This window comes from Etheostoma spectabile, chromosome 3 (assembly GCF_008692095.1).
Source record: "Etheostoma spectabile isolate EspeVRDwgs_2016 chromosome 3, UIUC_Espe_1.0, whole genome shotgun sequence".
Taxonomy (NCBI): Eukaryota; Metazoa; Chordata; class Actinopteri; order Perciformes; family Percidae; genus Etheostoma; species Etheostoma spectabile.
The window spans coordinates 34268063-34283892 of NC_045735.1; the positions used below are offsets into that span (position 1 = coordinate 34268063).

The 15830-nt window shown below is 48.2% G+C and overlaps 1 protein-coding gene across 1 annotated transcript in view; it reads right to left on the minus strand.

The window, feature by feature from the left end:
* The window catches only part of LOC116685781 (cGMP-dependent protein kinase 1), a gene marked incomplete at its 5' end in the record, with an annotated part of 77956 nt that overhangs the window by 45883 nt on the left and 16243 nt on the right, over positions 1-15830 (minus strand).

Sequence of the window (15830 nt, forward strand, 5' to 3'; positions counted from 1 at the left end):
TCTATATTCGTATCGTTGCACGCACAAGCATCTTGGGAACTACCCAACATGCGTAGGTTCGTTCTACGGAAGAGGAATAGATGAAGAAATGTGTTAATGTCTTGTTTCATCGTTTTCTTCCATGTTAAGGGCTGGGCAGTGCATGATGCGCGCCGCCTCACCATCACTGAACATTCACTGCAATCAATGATAAGCATATCACCTAAAACGCCTTAAATAACCAGAGTGCAGTTCCTGTGCTCTTACAACGGGAAACAGAACTCAGGTATGGTTTTCTATCACATGGCTACCTCCTCCGTAGTCGTACCTTCTTGAAAGTGGGTGACACCATTTGAGACACCGGCAAGTGTACTGCATACGAAATTTGAGTCGTACACGCCACGGCATCTGATTGCCGGTATTGTCCCCATTGTAGATGCTTTCTCCCAATGCACTCTTGCCAATTAAATCAGTGACCCCGATGCGATTAGTGCATAAGTCATGATTATCTAAATACTAATCGGACGTGCTACTAGTGATCTATAGTGTAACTGATGAAATGGGGACCGCGCGACGGCTCGATAAGTGCTCTTCTACATTTTCTCACTACCACCATGCTTTGGTTCCGTACGGGGGACTTCACCCCCAGGCGGGCTCCAGGGCTGGACCAGGCCCTGATCTGTGAGTTGTAGGGGGGGGGGGGTAGTGTGCCCTCTGCTCAAGCACAGCCCCCTTGGCAATTGCTCAGCATGCCAGTGCCCACATTTGAAAAGTTGGCCAAAAACGTCGTTAAAAAACGATAACGTGGTTTTTATTATGGGTTGACGAAGACAACACAATACACACACACACACACGACACCCACAGCACACCTTCACGCCCCCCCACACACATTCCAACCCGCACTACAATCGCACACGCATAACTCAACCTAGTACTGCACCACATACACACACACACACTGGACGCGCACACACACACAAGGACACACACCACACACCCACACACCCGAACACAACCCCACACACAACACGCACACTCGCACACACCTAGACACACACTGCACAACACACAACACACACACGCACACACGCACACACACACACACGCCAACCGACGCCACAGACACATCGAGACACCACGGCACACACACCATCACGGAGAACAGCTCACCACCACCCACACGCGCACCCCACAACGCACACACACAACACACACACAGCCACACACGTAAGACACACACACAACACACACACACACACACAGCCACGACACTCTCAATCACACACCACACACACTCACACGACACAACACTACACACACATCGCCTTCCTACCGCAAACACACAAGCACACAGCACGCCCATCTCCTAAAAGAGGAACCCACACTACACACACCGCACGACACAAACACACGCACAACGCTGCCGGCAAAGACACCCACACACTACACACGACCCGCACAACACACATCACATCTCACACAAACACACCGCAAACACACTGAATGGAACACAGCCCCTACACACAAACGAAAAGCACACATACACAACAACAAGAAGAGCAGTTTGACGTCGACTGTCTGTTGCTACCATAGTTGCAATGTGACACCATAGCCAGCAATACATGTGCTCGCAATACCGCGCACTCACACTCAACCACACCGTTCCATACAACAAAACCGCACACACACCACACACAAAAAACGACCTCCCCCTGGATATACCTATCTACTGCCACGCGCCCACCCGATCGACACACAACACACTAGGCAGGTTGGTTTCCTCGCTGTCGCACCTTCCACACACACAACTGGCATCTCTCTCACCTCTGCACTGCTCGGTCCGTATTGGCCTGGAACCTGCGACCTCCTACTATAAATGTTAATTTATTTTGTAAAATAACCAAAATTATTGTATTGTTAACCATTATGAAAGGGATTGGTGCCTTTCCCTCACTGTGTCCTTGTTTGCGGCGGAGCCAAGCAGTGCTCTCCACCAGGCCATGTAGAGTACCAAATCGCTAGTCCTCTGAGGTGCCTTGGACCGCGCCTCTCCCTGGGTCAGCAGCTGCTGGCGCGGGGTGGCTTGTGCGCCTCCGACATCGTAGTCTACATCGATTACTCTGGACATCAGGAATGATACACAACAAACAGACATCACTTAAACAGAAACCTAATAATAAAAATCAAAAATTTATAAGTACGGAAAGGGGGGGGGGGGGTTCTACACCACCAAATCAGATTCCAGCCGCCTTCGTAGTACATCCGAGGGCAGTGATTGCTCTCACCACTACAACAATGGCTAATTTGCCATCATTACCTCAAACTTCCACTACTTTAGTCCTGTTGAGTGCGGTGTCTAAGTACGGGACCTGCCCGTTGGTCTCGGTTGTATACACCGACACCTTCACACCCCCTCGGGAGCCTCCTGCACATGCCCCCCCACAACAACACACCCACCACCCCACCACCCAGAGCACATTGCAGCAACATACAGACCTCACCATGCGTGCGCATGTCAATATACTACACGCGCAGTGGAATAGGCACCCAACCACTCACCACTAAAATTTTACCGCACAAACCCACTCCATCTACAGACATAGACAAACTCAACGAAGACAGACACCACACATGGCAGACAACAAAGGCCAAAGACACTACAACATTCATACACTCATCGGACCAACAATGCCCTGGCCATGTCTCCACAGACACCACCAACACACACACACCGCACACACACACATACGCACACTCCCCACACACACCACAGGCACAGACACCACACACTCACACCACAAACATGCACACAACACACACACCATCGCACCATACACAAAGCCTAAGACACACACACACGATCCCACGAACACAACATGCAACGCATCACACAGACACTTCACAATTTGGTTGGCAACCACAGGCCAGCCAACGCTACTCACCACACACCTCCAGACCACAAGAAAGAAAAGAAAAGGGAGTGCGCAGGGGAAAGCGGGGCACCATGGCGAAACAGCGTCTCACTACGTACACACACATACACCCCACACACACACAGACACACAACAGCGATTTGCTAATGCCTGTAGCTCATTAGTAAATTTTGTATGAGTATGTTCTAGGTTCTTACAACTTACTAAGAGGTGACCTGTTCATATCAATCCCGAGTGAGGTGTTCCGCTGCTCGACGAGGACTAGTGCTCAACAGGCACACAGCATGTCAGTTTGTAACAATTTTGATATGTTTTTTTCCAATGTTCTTCAATTATTTTGTCTGACGTTCAACCTATGTAACACTACTTATTAACTTAGTGTTAGGTTCTTTGGAATTTATGGTCAATAACCTCATTTAATCTCAAGGAAATTAAAACCCTAATGTGTTGATTAGAAAAGCAAAATTAGGAATTATTCTTTGTATAGACTAAATTAAAGCATGGGATGTTGATGATAATCAAAGACTGGAATCTTCCAACTTTTACTCATAAGCTCATTTCAACAACACTTCACTTTGTTTGACAATGCTATAAATAGAATAAGGACCCAAAATTATGAAATTAAAGATTTTGTACTTGCAAAGAGCGTGGAATCAATCATGTTTATTTGGGGGACTTACAAAGACATTGATTAGACATACATGAGGACAACATCTAGGACAACATGATGTGACCCCCAGAAAGACAACATGAGGACAGCAATGATTGACTCGTCTGTGTGAGGGTCACATGTACACGCCATGTAAGAGTCGACATGTAGACGACAATGTAGACATACGTTAGACAACATGAGGACCAACATGAGGCAACATGATGGCTACATGTAGAGTCGTCATCAACATGAGTACAGACTTGGCAACTGTAAGACGACATGTAGACACAACATGAAGACAACTGAGGACAACATGAGGACACATGAGACAACCATGTAGACAACATGTAGACGACTGTAGACGACATGTAGACAACGTGGGACAACTGAGGACACATTAGGACAACCTGAGGCAACATGCTGGGGCACCATGAGGGACAACATGAGGACAACAGTGAGGCAACATGTAGCGAAACTGTCGACAACATGGGACAACATGAGGAACATGAGGCACATGAGGGTGACAACATGTAGACAAACCATGTGACGACGATTTACCACATGTAGACACATTGACGGACTAACCATGACGAGTAACATGTACAACATGTACACAACATGAAAGGTCAACCCATAGGACACCAGAGACAACATGAGACAACATGTAGCAACATGTAAGACGACATGTAGACCGACATGTATACTACATGAGGACAACTGAGGACAAACATGAGGGCAACATGTAAGACACATGTGAAACACTTTATGGGTACCACATGAGGACACAACATGAGACAACATGGCTAACACACATGTTAGAAACATGAGGACACAACAATCGGACAACCTGAGTTCAACAGAGGCAACATTAGGAGACACAGAAGACAACCTGGGGACAACATGAGACCACATTGAGGGCAAAACATGACTGGCAACATGAGGGCAACATGGGGCCAACATTGGGACCACATCGCGGAGACAACATTTAGAACAACATGTATACAACATGAGGGCAAACATGAGTACAACCGATGGATTGCAACTATGAATACAACACGAGGGCAACATAAGACGCCATAAACTAACAACATGGGGACAACATTATAGACACATATGCAACCAGATGGCTGCGAGTGGGGGACACACCTGACGGACTTGACATGAGGGGGACCATGAGGGCAAAATGGGGTCAGCAGGACGCTGACTTTTTGGGGGGGTCACTTCCTTGACCTCTGTTTCATCAGCAGCTGCTGATCTTGCTTCTCTTGGTGCGGCCTCCGGCCCCTCTTCTCCCCCTGAGAGAAGCGGCCAATGAGAACTGCGAAAAACTCTCTCTCGCTTCTCTGTAGTGATGGACTGAAGTCCTGCAAGCACGGCCATCAGGGCCCATGGCCCTGCACCACAGAAGAAGAAAGAAACAAAACCTGTTTTTACAGGGACGTCATAACCAGCTGAAAATTTACACATCAGACTAGAGGATAGATCAATACGCGGACAGCGACGGCTGTTAGTTGGACACCGATCAGGGGTTTGGGTCAAACCATTGACTGTAAAACGAGTGTGACAGAGCATGTGGAAGTCACCCATTGGTTCGTCCTGGCTGGGGCTGTGACGATATTAGACAAAGGGAGGAGCCCTTACACCTACTTTAGTTAACACCACTTTCACCTTGCAACCATCTATACATGAGCCACCAGCCCTAATAAAAACAACCCCCGAGTTACGCTGACATATTAAATCAAAAAATCACGAGATCATAATTCAAAAATTAACACCATTACATAGGTTGCGGAAGAGACTTAAAACGAACGAAATGAGACCATAAACTCTCTGAAAAATGTTTCCTATATATAAATCAAGTGAGATGTTGGTTCCCCCTGCAGGATCAGATGTAATGCAGCTTTAATTATTCCCCCCCCCACCCCCCCCCCCCGTCCTCTCCCGGCAGAGATCTATAAAAGCACTTAAGGTAGTCCCCTCCCCCACACCATCCCGTCCCCCCCCCACCCCCCTGCTGGAGATCAGATGGAATGCAGCTTTAAGGAGTCCCGACTCTCCCCCCTAATCCCCCCCCCACCCTCAACACCCCCCCCCCCCCCCCCCAGCACCACCCCTGCAACTGAGCCTCGAGGTATAAAAAGCCGGCTAGAATTAATGAGTCCCCCGATCCCACAGTCCCCCTCACCCGCTAAGCAGGAGAATCGAGGTCATCACGAGCAGCTTTACGTGGAGGACCCCATCACCCTACCCCGGGAGTCACCGACAACTCCAGCCACTCGGCGAGCCTCCCATTTTTTAAACATCACCACTTTTAGTTTTGTAACTCACATTTTGTCAGATTTTTTTCTTTGATTTCCGCCGTTTTTGTGGGTTGTCTTCTATTTTAGATAAGTTTTTACAATGCGGGGTCCATATTAGTATATTTGAAACTAAGTCATGCTGCTTCCGCCGTTTTATTTTTCACCCTTATTCCACTTTTTTTTGCTTCTTGCAGGAACTTTATTCACTTCTCTTCTCTTTTAGGCCAATCAACAATCGGACCAAAACCTGAAGTTGAGTAACGACTCAGTGATAGACAGTGAGCGTACAACTCATACCAGTCAGATTTGACTTCACAATTTTTCGACATGTCACTGAAAGAGCAACGTCTTTACTACTTGTTATAAGAATCTGGAGTCTACTATTACCGCAGTTGAAGGTGGAGTCCAGAACCCCCCCGCCCCCCCCCCCCCCCCGCCCCCCCCCCCCCCCTCTGGCCCAAGACGTTGCGACATTTTGCAAAAACATCTCTTGCTTAAGCTGTATTTCTTCCAACTACATCACCCTACATCGGACTCTAAAAAAAGCATTGGTTAATCTCCAGAACGGTCTGTTAAATCCCCGAACCCGGAGTCCCCACGCTCACAGTTTCAGTTCAGATTTCCCCTCATTTCACACACAAACAGGAAGTCCAATCATCGTTCTGTTTTTACACAACCCAAAAGTATCCATCTGTATTATTATTATTTTTACATATTTATACTTGTTGGTCAGTTGTGGGGGGGGGTCCCTCGTTCGGCATCCCGATACACATGTTGCAGTGAGATGAGCACAAGTTTCTTTTTAAGATGAAAACACATCATGTAGATCGATTTTGCCTGTCTTTGAATCAGCGTTCCCTGTAAAGTATTTGTTTGAAAATTAAGTTGGAATAAAAAAGTTAGAAATTACAACTAAATCGCGAATATTACCAATACTTCAACAATCGCATAAATGTAGTCCGAAGTATTGTGATGAATTGGGGATGATCATGTGGGGAGCACGCCGTCTCCCTCCTGTACCCCCTGCCCTCCAATTCACAAGGAAAGTTCCTCTCTTGAGTACTGGACTGTACTTTAAAGTACAGTCTGACCTAGCTCTAAAGGTGTCTTGGTGGGTCGTCTGTTGCTACCCCCACCAGATCTCGTTAACTAATGCTTCACACTCGTCGCTCTATGCGCTCGATTTTCCTCCCATCTGACGGTCCTCAGGACTACTTGTGAAACATACCGACACCCAAGCGTGATGTCACCGACAGGACCACAGGACCACGGGAGGACGGTCTAACCGTAGTCCCGTCCCCGGGACGTTGGCGTCCCACTGCCAAAAAAAGGATCGGTGGAGTGATTCAGAACAAAAGCCCACTCCGAGTACGTCCCTCACTACGTCTCCATTCACGTACCTGTCGTTCCGTCTTCCATACATTTAGCTTTCACACCGATTAGGCTGGCAGCACGTATCGGGATTTATTAACGATGTGAGCACACGAACAGGGCCACAGTGGCCATCTAAAATATAAACCATTGCATTTCTACAACCAACAGAGGCCTGATGTATAAGAGGATTCAGAATGGCTAAGAAAAACAAGAGCAGTAAGCTCAGAGAAACGTCTGCACTCGGACGTTTTCCTCCTCCTAGTTTCATCCCCCATGACCCAGAATAGTGAGAGAGTCCCACTGGGAGGAATGCTTTGGGGGAAGGAGACCCAGGACTAGAGGTGCAGGGAGACGTCGCCGCTCTGAGGAGGAGGGGCCAGAGGAGGAAATGGAAGGACGTGGGTAACCCCTGACTAGGTGGTACGTGGACGACGTCCGTGAGAACTGGTGACATGGGCAGGCGTCCCATCGTGGGGAATGTCCCCAGGACTCGGTTGTCAGGGCCCGTCCCACAGTCATGCGGCTAGGGATGTGGTGCGCGTGGAGGTAAGTCCCGACTGGGGGGTAGCAGAACCCAGGACTAATACACAGGTCCAGTTGGAGGGACCACGTTCCAGCTGTGGAGGGCTGAGAGCCCCTGCGTGGGACACCCAGGCCCCGGTTAGTAATTGGACAAGGCGTGGCCATATAAGAGTCTACATACAACGCTGGGTGAACTCGAGTGACGGACTCACGCCTCGGGCTTTCCCCCCAGCAGTGTGAGGAGTGTACAAGCCGAGCTGGTTGATTGTGCCGGTATCTTTGGACGGGAAATCTTGGGTCCTCCATGACTGGAGCGTTGGAGCTGACTGCGGCCCTCCCTGGCGACCAGTAGTGTGGCCTTCCACCAATAAAACCACATGCGGGATCTCGCTCCCGGATATACCGGCAAGTTTTCATTTTTCGTTTTTGCGGTTGGCTGCGCTGTTCCACTCATGTTTGAGGTTTCCATTTTACGCCTGTCTCCCAGTAGTCAGTCATCAAGGTTATTTAAAGAGCTTGTGCTTGACGGGTCCAGAGGGGTGTTTCTATCCTCTGACTTCTCGTCTCCCTTCTCCTCATCATTATTCGGCATTCTTCTCCCGTTGCGACGCTGAGGACGTGCATCCGGGGGGATGAACTCCTTGGTCTTTTTTTTTTATTTGTTTTCCTTCACTTCCTTGAACTGATGCACCTGAATCAAAGCATTGCGTGTTGTGAGTGGATTTCCGCCTCCTCACATGTTTCTCGTCTCCCCTTCCCCCTGCTGTTGACTATGCATTGCCTCCTCATCATCTCCTCCCCGAGTCTGATTCTGGAGTATCAGTACGGACCTATCCGTGTTGTCAGTCTGTTCGTGTTACAAACGCCACGATTTTCACTTGCGTCAAATGTGCATTTTATATCCAGACATTTGTAGTTCTTTTTACTTTCAACTCGAAAATTGTGACGCTCAAAAATATCGCATGGATTAGATCCTACACAAAGTTCTTTAAAAACATTTAATGATATAATTCATTTAATTAAATTTGACTCGTGTTTTATTTTGAATTGACTCATCGCCAACACTGAACACACACGCTACGTGAAGCCACAATCACACGACCATCCTCTAAGACACACACACACACCTCAACATTCAGAATGCCCTCACACACACGCAGAACATCCTCACACATTCACACCACCACACACAACATCATCTTAACTAAAGCTGGCAAGTAAGGTGCATTTTGCATGGCCAATACGCCCATTACCCACGCTCGCAGACACCCATAAGCACGACTGACCCGACACAAGAGACAAGAACAGACCAGACAGACCAGACACACACACATGGACCTACACACACTGACATTATAACACACACCACCACACACACACACACACAGACCACAACACACACCCACACACGCACACATACAGGACATGTAGTTGTCAAGGCATACAACTGGGTATGTGCGCTCTAAAGCCGCTCATCAGCATGGATCTCGGCTGCATGTGGCCCTCAGTCCATCTCTGATCTGCTTTCTGTGACGTCTTCAGTTTTCAACACCCGCTAGGTTTTATTGTCTCTTCACAAGACTGGCGAACCACCACTGTGGACTGGCAATCTGTCAGAAGCCTCATTCTTTTTCCTCTAGAGGGAGTCAACAACACACTCCATCTTACCGACACACGACTAATCATCACACATGACGTCACCACACACACACAAAACAATACATACACACCCACCACACACAAAACAAAAAACACAAACAGTCTAATTGACTCATTCCTCTGCGAACCTGAGAAGCTGCTGCTCACCAACACATCTCGTCTTCCTTTCGGTCCCCTAGAAATTCTCTTCTCTCTCCGGTGTTGTCGTTTATATAATGGATTACTTGTGTAAACCTTAATTGTTTGAATTTTGCAAAATGTCCTATCCACAATCCAGCGAGTTTGCTTCTTGGATCCGGTGATATCCAGTGTCGAGTTCAGGTTCAGAATGGCTCAGCAGTTCGCATAAACCTCCAGAGAGTGCACTGTAACCACTCCGACAGACGGGCCCCTCAAATTGTGTCTTGCTTAAGGGTCTGCTGCTGGTTATCGATTTCCTGCACATAATGGGGTGTTGATTAATGGCGTCGAGTCGTCGACGTGGTGCAGTCATGCCGCGCAGAGGCTGATATCGCATTCCTGGCGAGGTCCCATTAGAGGTGTTGAGGTCCCAACGACAATGCGACCGCTGTGTGATCCAAAAAGTTGGTTTGTAGTCAAGCACAGACCGTCTGCGTGGCCAAAGTGGTTTGAGTCCACGTGCCATGACCTGAGTCCGAAATGGAGGATTCGAGTTCCCAATACCCTGGACTCTAGTGCCCAAGGGGTGTGGGCAAGACTACCAACTAAGACCTGAGTCCTCAAGTAGAGAGGTTCCTCGTCCCAGACGAGACCGAGTCTCAAAAAGTTTGTAAATCGCAGGACAAGACCTACGACGGGCCAAGTAGGATTTGAGTCAAGACAAACCTCCGGTCCAAAGTGTGGTTGATTGAGTTCAAACATGACCTCTGATGGTCCAAAGCTGTTTTTGAGTCACTACAACACCGGTGGTCCAAGGGGTTTGAGTCAAGACACGACCGACGTCCAAAGAGGTTGAGTCCCAAGACACGACCATTCCCAAATGGGTTTGAGAGTCCAGCATTACCGAGTCCACAGGTTGAGGGTTCCAAGACAAGGTCTGCCAAGTCCAAAGGGGTTTGCGCCAAGACATGACTGCTTCTGAAGATACTAGCTGTTAAAACTGGAGTAGGCTTACTTTTGTGAGTCCCAAATATTGTCAATGTCCATCAGACGAGACCTCGAGTCCAACAAAGTTGTTTCTGAAGTCCATGACAAACGACCGAGTTCGCCAAGAGTTTTGAGGGTCCAGACGTACCGTTCCACTGCGAGGTTTTCACGTCCCCCCCACAGACCACGACAAGACTTGTGAGTTCCAAAGAGGTTTTGAGTCATAGACAAGACCTTTGAGGGTATCCAATAAGATGTTTGAGATTCCAGACAAGATACCTTGTGTCCAAGAGGTTTCGAGTCAAGACAAGACGAGTCCAAAGAGGTTTTGAGCACAATGACAAGATAGAACTCGTATGTCCAATAGAAGTTTTGAGTCTCGAACAAGTGACTTTAGAGATCCAAAGAGTTTGATCAAATACATTAAACCTTTTTCGAGTCTAATAGGTTCAATTCACAATACAAGATTACCTGTGAGTCCAGGACAGAATAATAAAGAGGTCTTGATACCTGACAGTATTCAATGGACAATCATTTTGGGTTGTCGGGATCACCTTTCGCCTTGTTCTCCCTCCCATATTTATTATCAATATAAAGACAAAAACCGGACTTCGTATAGACCCGAAGCATACGTCTGGCACCACCCATTGAACCACATCGTACAACAATACTGCACACCCACACACACACCACACACACACATCAAACACATTCAACGCACCCACACAAGACACACACACACGACAACCACACACACACAACACACACACACCACTACAGGGCGGCCCACACACAACACCACCACAACACCATCGGAGCTTCAATACAACACACAACACACACACACACCACCCACGATGACTAAGCAGAAGAAGAATGCAGAACAACACAGTACTCTGCTAATCTAATATTCTTTACAGTAGGTCTATCTTGATCTCGGCTAAACGTCCACACTCGAGTGCTTTCATAAGATGTACAGTAAATAAGTGTAACGGCATGGATGAGGTAATAACTGAGATGTAGATCCTGAGGATCGTATAGTATAATTTTATCACTGACATTGACTTTATGTTGTTGCTGTTGCTTTCACCGTCGAAAGGAATCTTTTATCACTTGGGCACGTTTGTGTGTCATGCAGGAGACCTTGTGTTTCTGTCAGGAAATACCCCTTTAACGTTATGGGGACCAGCATTTTGTCCCCACAAAGCTGTCAGGACCCCATAATCATACTGTATTCACAGTTTTTGGTCCCCACAAATGTAGCTAAACCTGGTCCACACACACCCGACAACTGAGGACAAACATGGGACAACAAGCAGACAAACATGGAGGAACAAAAAGGCAGAACAATAAGGACAACAAACAGACATGAGGAAAACAGAGGACAAAAGCAAGAACACCTGAGGGAAACTGAGGCCAAAAGGAGGACAACAATGAGGACCACCATGAGGGGACAAAGTAGGACAACAAGAAGACAAACAGGAAGTACAATATGAGGACAACATGAGGGCAAAAAGAGACCACATGGACAATATGGGACAACATGGGGGCAACATGAAGCCACTCGAGGACAACATGGGGGCAACATGAAGACAGCCTGAGGAACTATGAGGACAATATGAGGGACAACAGGAGGACAACATAGGCCCAACATGAGGACAAACAAACAGACAACAAACCCATGAGGACAACAAAAGACAACAATGAGGAAACATGAGGACAACAAGCAGACAACATGAGGGAAACATGAGGAACACCATGAAGACAACATGAGGGACAACATGCGGACAACAAATGGGCAAGACAACATGAGGACAACAAGAGACAAACATAGGCCACAAACAGAACCATGAGGACAACATGAGGAACAGCAGACAAACATGAGGGAAACATGAGGACAAAATGAGCGAAAAACTGAGGACACATGGTACAAATTAGGCCAACAAGAAGACAACCTGAAGACCATATGACGGCCACCATGAGGGCAACATGACGACCCCATGAAGACCCTATGCGGACAACATGGGGGCCACCTGAGCACATGAGGCCACCTGGGGGCAACATGACGACAGGTGGCTGGAGGACAAATGAGGATCCAATGCGGACACATGAGGAAACATGGAAGGCCAATATAAAGCAATTGAGGACCACATGAGGCGCACTGAGGACGACTGAAGCCCCTAGAAAGCAATATGAGGCAACATGAGGACGCCATGGGAGGCGACATGAAGACAACATGATGGGCAACAACATGAAAGGACACATGGGAAGGACAATATCGAGGGCATCTGAGGACACATGAAGACCAATATGAAGACACTAGAGGACAACATGAGGGATAACCACTCGATCATGTGAACGGAGGCGACGTAGAGGACATCTCTGTTCAACAGCCCAAAAACCGCGGCGGCCTGATCGGACGCCATTTCGAATTTCCTGATTATTTTTTTTTGGAAAAACATGTCTGTATGAATTTGCAGTTGGGAGCAGCCCGTGCTACTGCATGGAAAGAGTGCGGTACTGGCGGCTTGGCGGTGCGTGATGATGGATGCGTGCGTAACTTTGGCGGTTCGCGTGCGTGCTGATGGATAGCTCGGTTACTGTGACGGTTGCGTGCGTGCTGCTGGATAGCGTGCGTACCTGGTGACGGTGCCGTGCGTGATGATGGATAGCGCTGCGTACTGGCCGGTTGCGTGTGGTGAGGATATGCGTGGGTACCTGTGGACGGTTGCCGTGCGGATGATGGGATTAAGCGGGCGTTACATGTGACGGTTGCCGTTGTGTTATGACGGGAATAGAGTGGTACCGTGCCGGGTGCCGTGTGTAATGATGGATTAGCGTTGCGTTACCTGTGACGGTTTGCCGTTGTGTAATGGACGTGATATCAATGTGCGTACCTGTGGGACGGTTGCACGTGCGTGATGAGGGGATAGCAGTGCGTTACCGTGAAGGTGCGTGCGGGTGCAGTTGTCCAGGTGGCCCAGCTCTCTCGAACAACTGCCGGGACGATGGTGCACAAGGCGTCGTCCCCTGCTTGGTACCTCCACCGTACATCTGGGACGACACACCCCCAGCAGGCCCTCGGGCCCGCTGGGCAGTTAGTTACCGTACCTGAGCACGCCTGTGACACGCACGCGTGCACCTGCACGGCGTAAACTGGTGGTTGTGGACAAAGGTCATGGACAAAGTCAAATCACGGTTTATCCGCCAGAAAAAATGGCATTACAGCGCTCACACCCACATAATACACATGGGAAACCACTCGATGGATAGATAGTAGATAGCTAGATAGATAGATAGATAGATTAGACGATAGATGATAGATAGGATAGATAGATAGATGGAGAGAGATGGAGAGGATGGATGGAGAGATAGATGGAGCAGATGATGGATGGATGGAGGGGGGAGAGATGGATGGAGGAGAGATGGATGGAGGAGATTAATAGAAGCTAGATAATAGGATAGATAGGATAGAAGAGGGATGGAGATCTAGATAGATGTGGAGAGTAGATAGATAGTCGATGAGAGATGATAGATGATGGGTGGAGAGATGAGGGTGGATGGAGGCTCGCTGGAGAGACGCTGGAGGAGGATGGAGAGATAGAGAGATGGATGGAGAGGATATGCTAGTCTAGCTGCTAGATATATAGTAGTGCTGATAGATGGAATGGCTGGAGAGTAGCTGGATGGTGGGATGACAGATGGCTGGATAGATGGATAGATAGAAGATGGATAGATGATAGCTAGAGAGACGAGAGGAGAGATAAGGAGAGATAGACTAGCAGGCGGGATAGCTAGATGATGGAGGAGAAGATGCTGGATGGATGGAGGATAATAGTGGACGCGAGCGATGGAGAGAGCGAGGAGGATGGCTGGAGGAGGAGAGAGGCTGTAGATGCGGATGGCTGGATAGATAGATCGCTGGAGAGATAGATAGAAGGTAATGGATGTCGTGGAGTTTGTCCGTCCAAAACATCGACCTGAAAGCCCCACTCAGGGAAAACAATTGGCTGTAACCCCACCAGCGGACAGACCCTGTAATGTGTTTTGTGATCACCCGTTTCTCCTCGTCATGGGTCAATGAAATCTTCCTCGCTTCTTTGTAATCGCACAAGCATGCTGGAATGAGATTTTATCATTACTAGGTGAAAAAAAACAAACTGCTGGGTCCTTTACATTCTAAAAGCGGAGGATTATTCTGAGTTTTATACTTTTTCCTACATTTTTCTGGATGATGCAACAGACTTTACTGAAGTTAGATTTTCAATCAGGACTTGTATTGACAGGAGTGTTTTTAAGGACTTTTATGAATGCAAAGGATCTGAATGCTCTTGCACCAAGCAGTAAATGTCCATTATAATTAATATTAAATATTTAGTGACTTGTCCACCAGCGTGCGGCGAATGCGGAGCAGGTTCACCCTACAGGACGGAGACGGTGGAAGCGTCGTCTCCCCCTGGATCAGCCACAGCAACATTGGTCAGTGGTGGGAAGCATGCAGTCCATGGTGGTCAGGTCTGCACACAGCAGCACACCCGGGTTTACCAATATCACACACACACACACCCACACACGCACACACACACACAAATACACGCACAACTTACACGCAACACGCACACACAGTCGTGTCTGGCATGCTTTGTGGCGGACCAGTCATTGATATGGCATTCCCTAGCACTTACCTACCCTGACAGCAAACCGAATGCCTAAACTTAACCCTCACCCTCACCGAACCGACCTAACTTACCTCAACCACCCTAATCATACCCTCACCTCACCCCGAACTTACACTCGCACCCTACCATAACGCTAACCCTACCCTCACCCGAATCATAAACCATCCCCTCACCCGAAACCCTAACCCTCACCCTACCTAACCTTAACCCTAACCCTCACCCTAAACCTTAACCTCACCCGTACCATAAACCATAACCCTCACCTAACTTAACCCAACTCACCCGAACCAATAACCCTCACCCTCACCCTCACCTCACCATAACCTACCTCTCACCAATCCAAAACCAAGTCCTTATTTCCTCACAAAGCTTACCGTTTGGGGACCAGCTTTTGTACACAAAGCTGTCCAGGCCCCCATAATCTATACTGTATTCACAGTTTGGTCCCCCACAAATGTAGCTAAACCTGGTCCACACACAACGCACCCGACACGCAAGCCACAACAGACTGAGGTTAACCTGCCCATGCTCCAGATGTTCAATTTTGAAAGTCGGTGTCCATCAGAGCCCTCTGGATCAAGCTCGATGGACCTGCAAAAAACACAAATAGACCATGTCACAA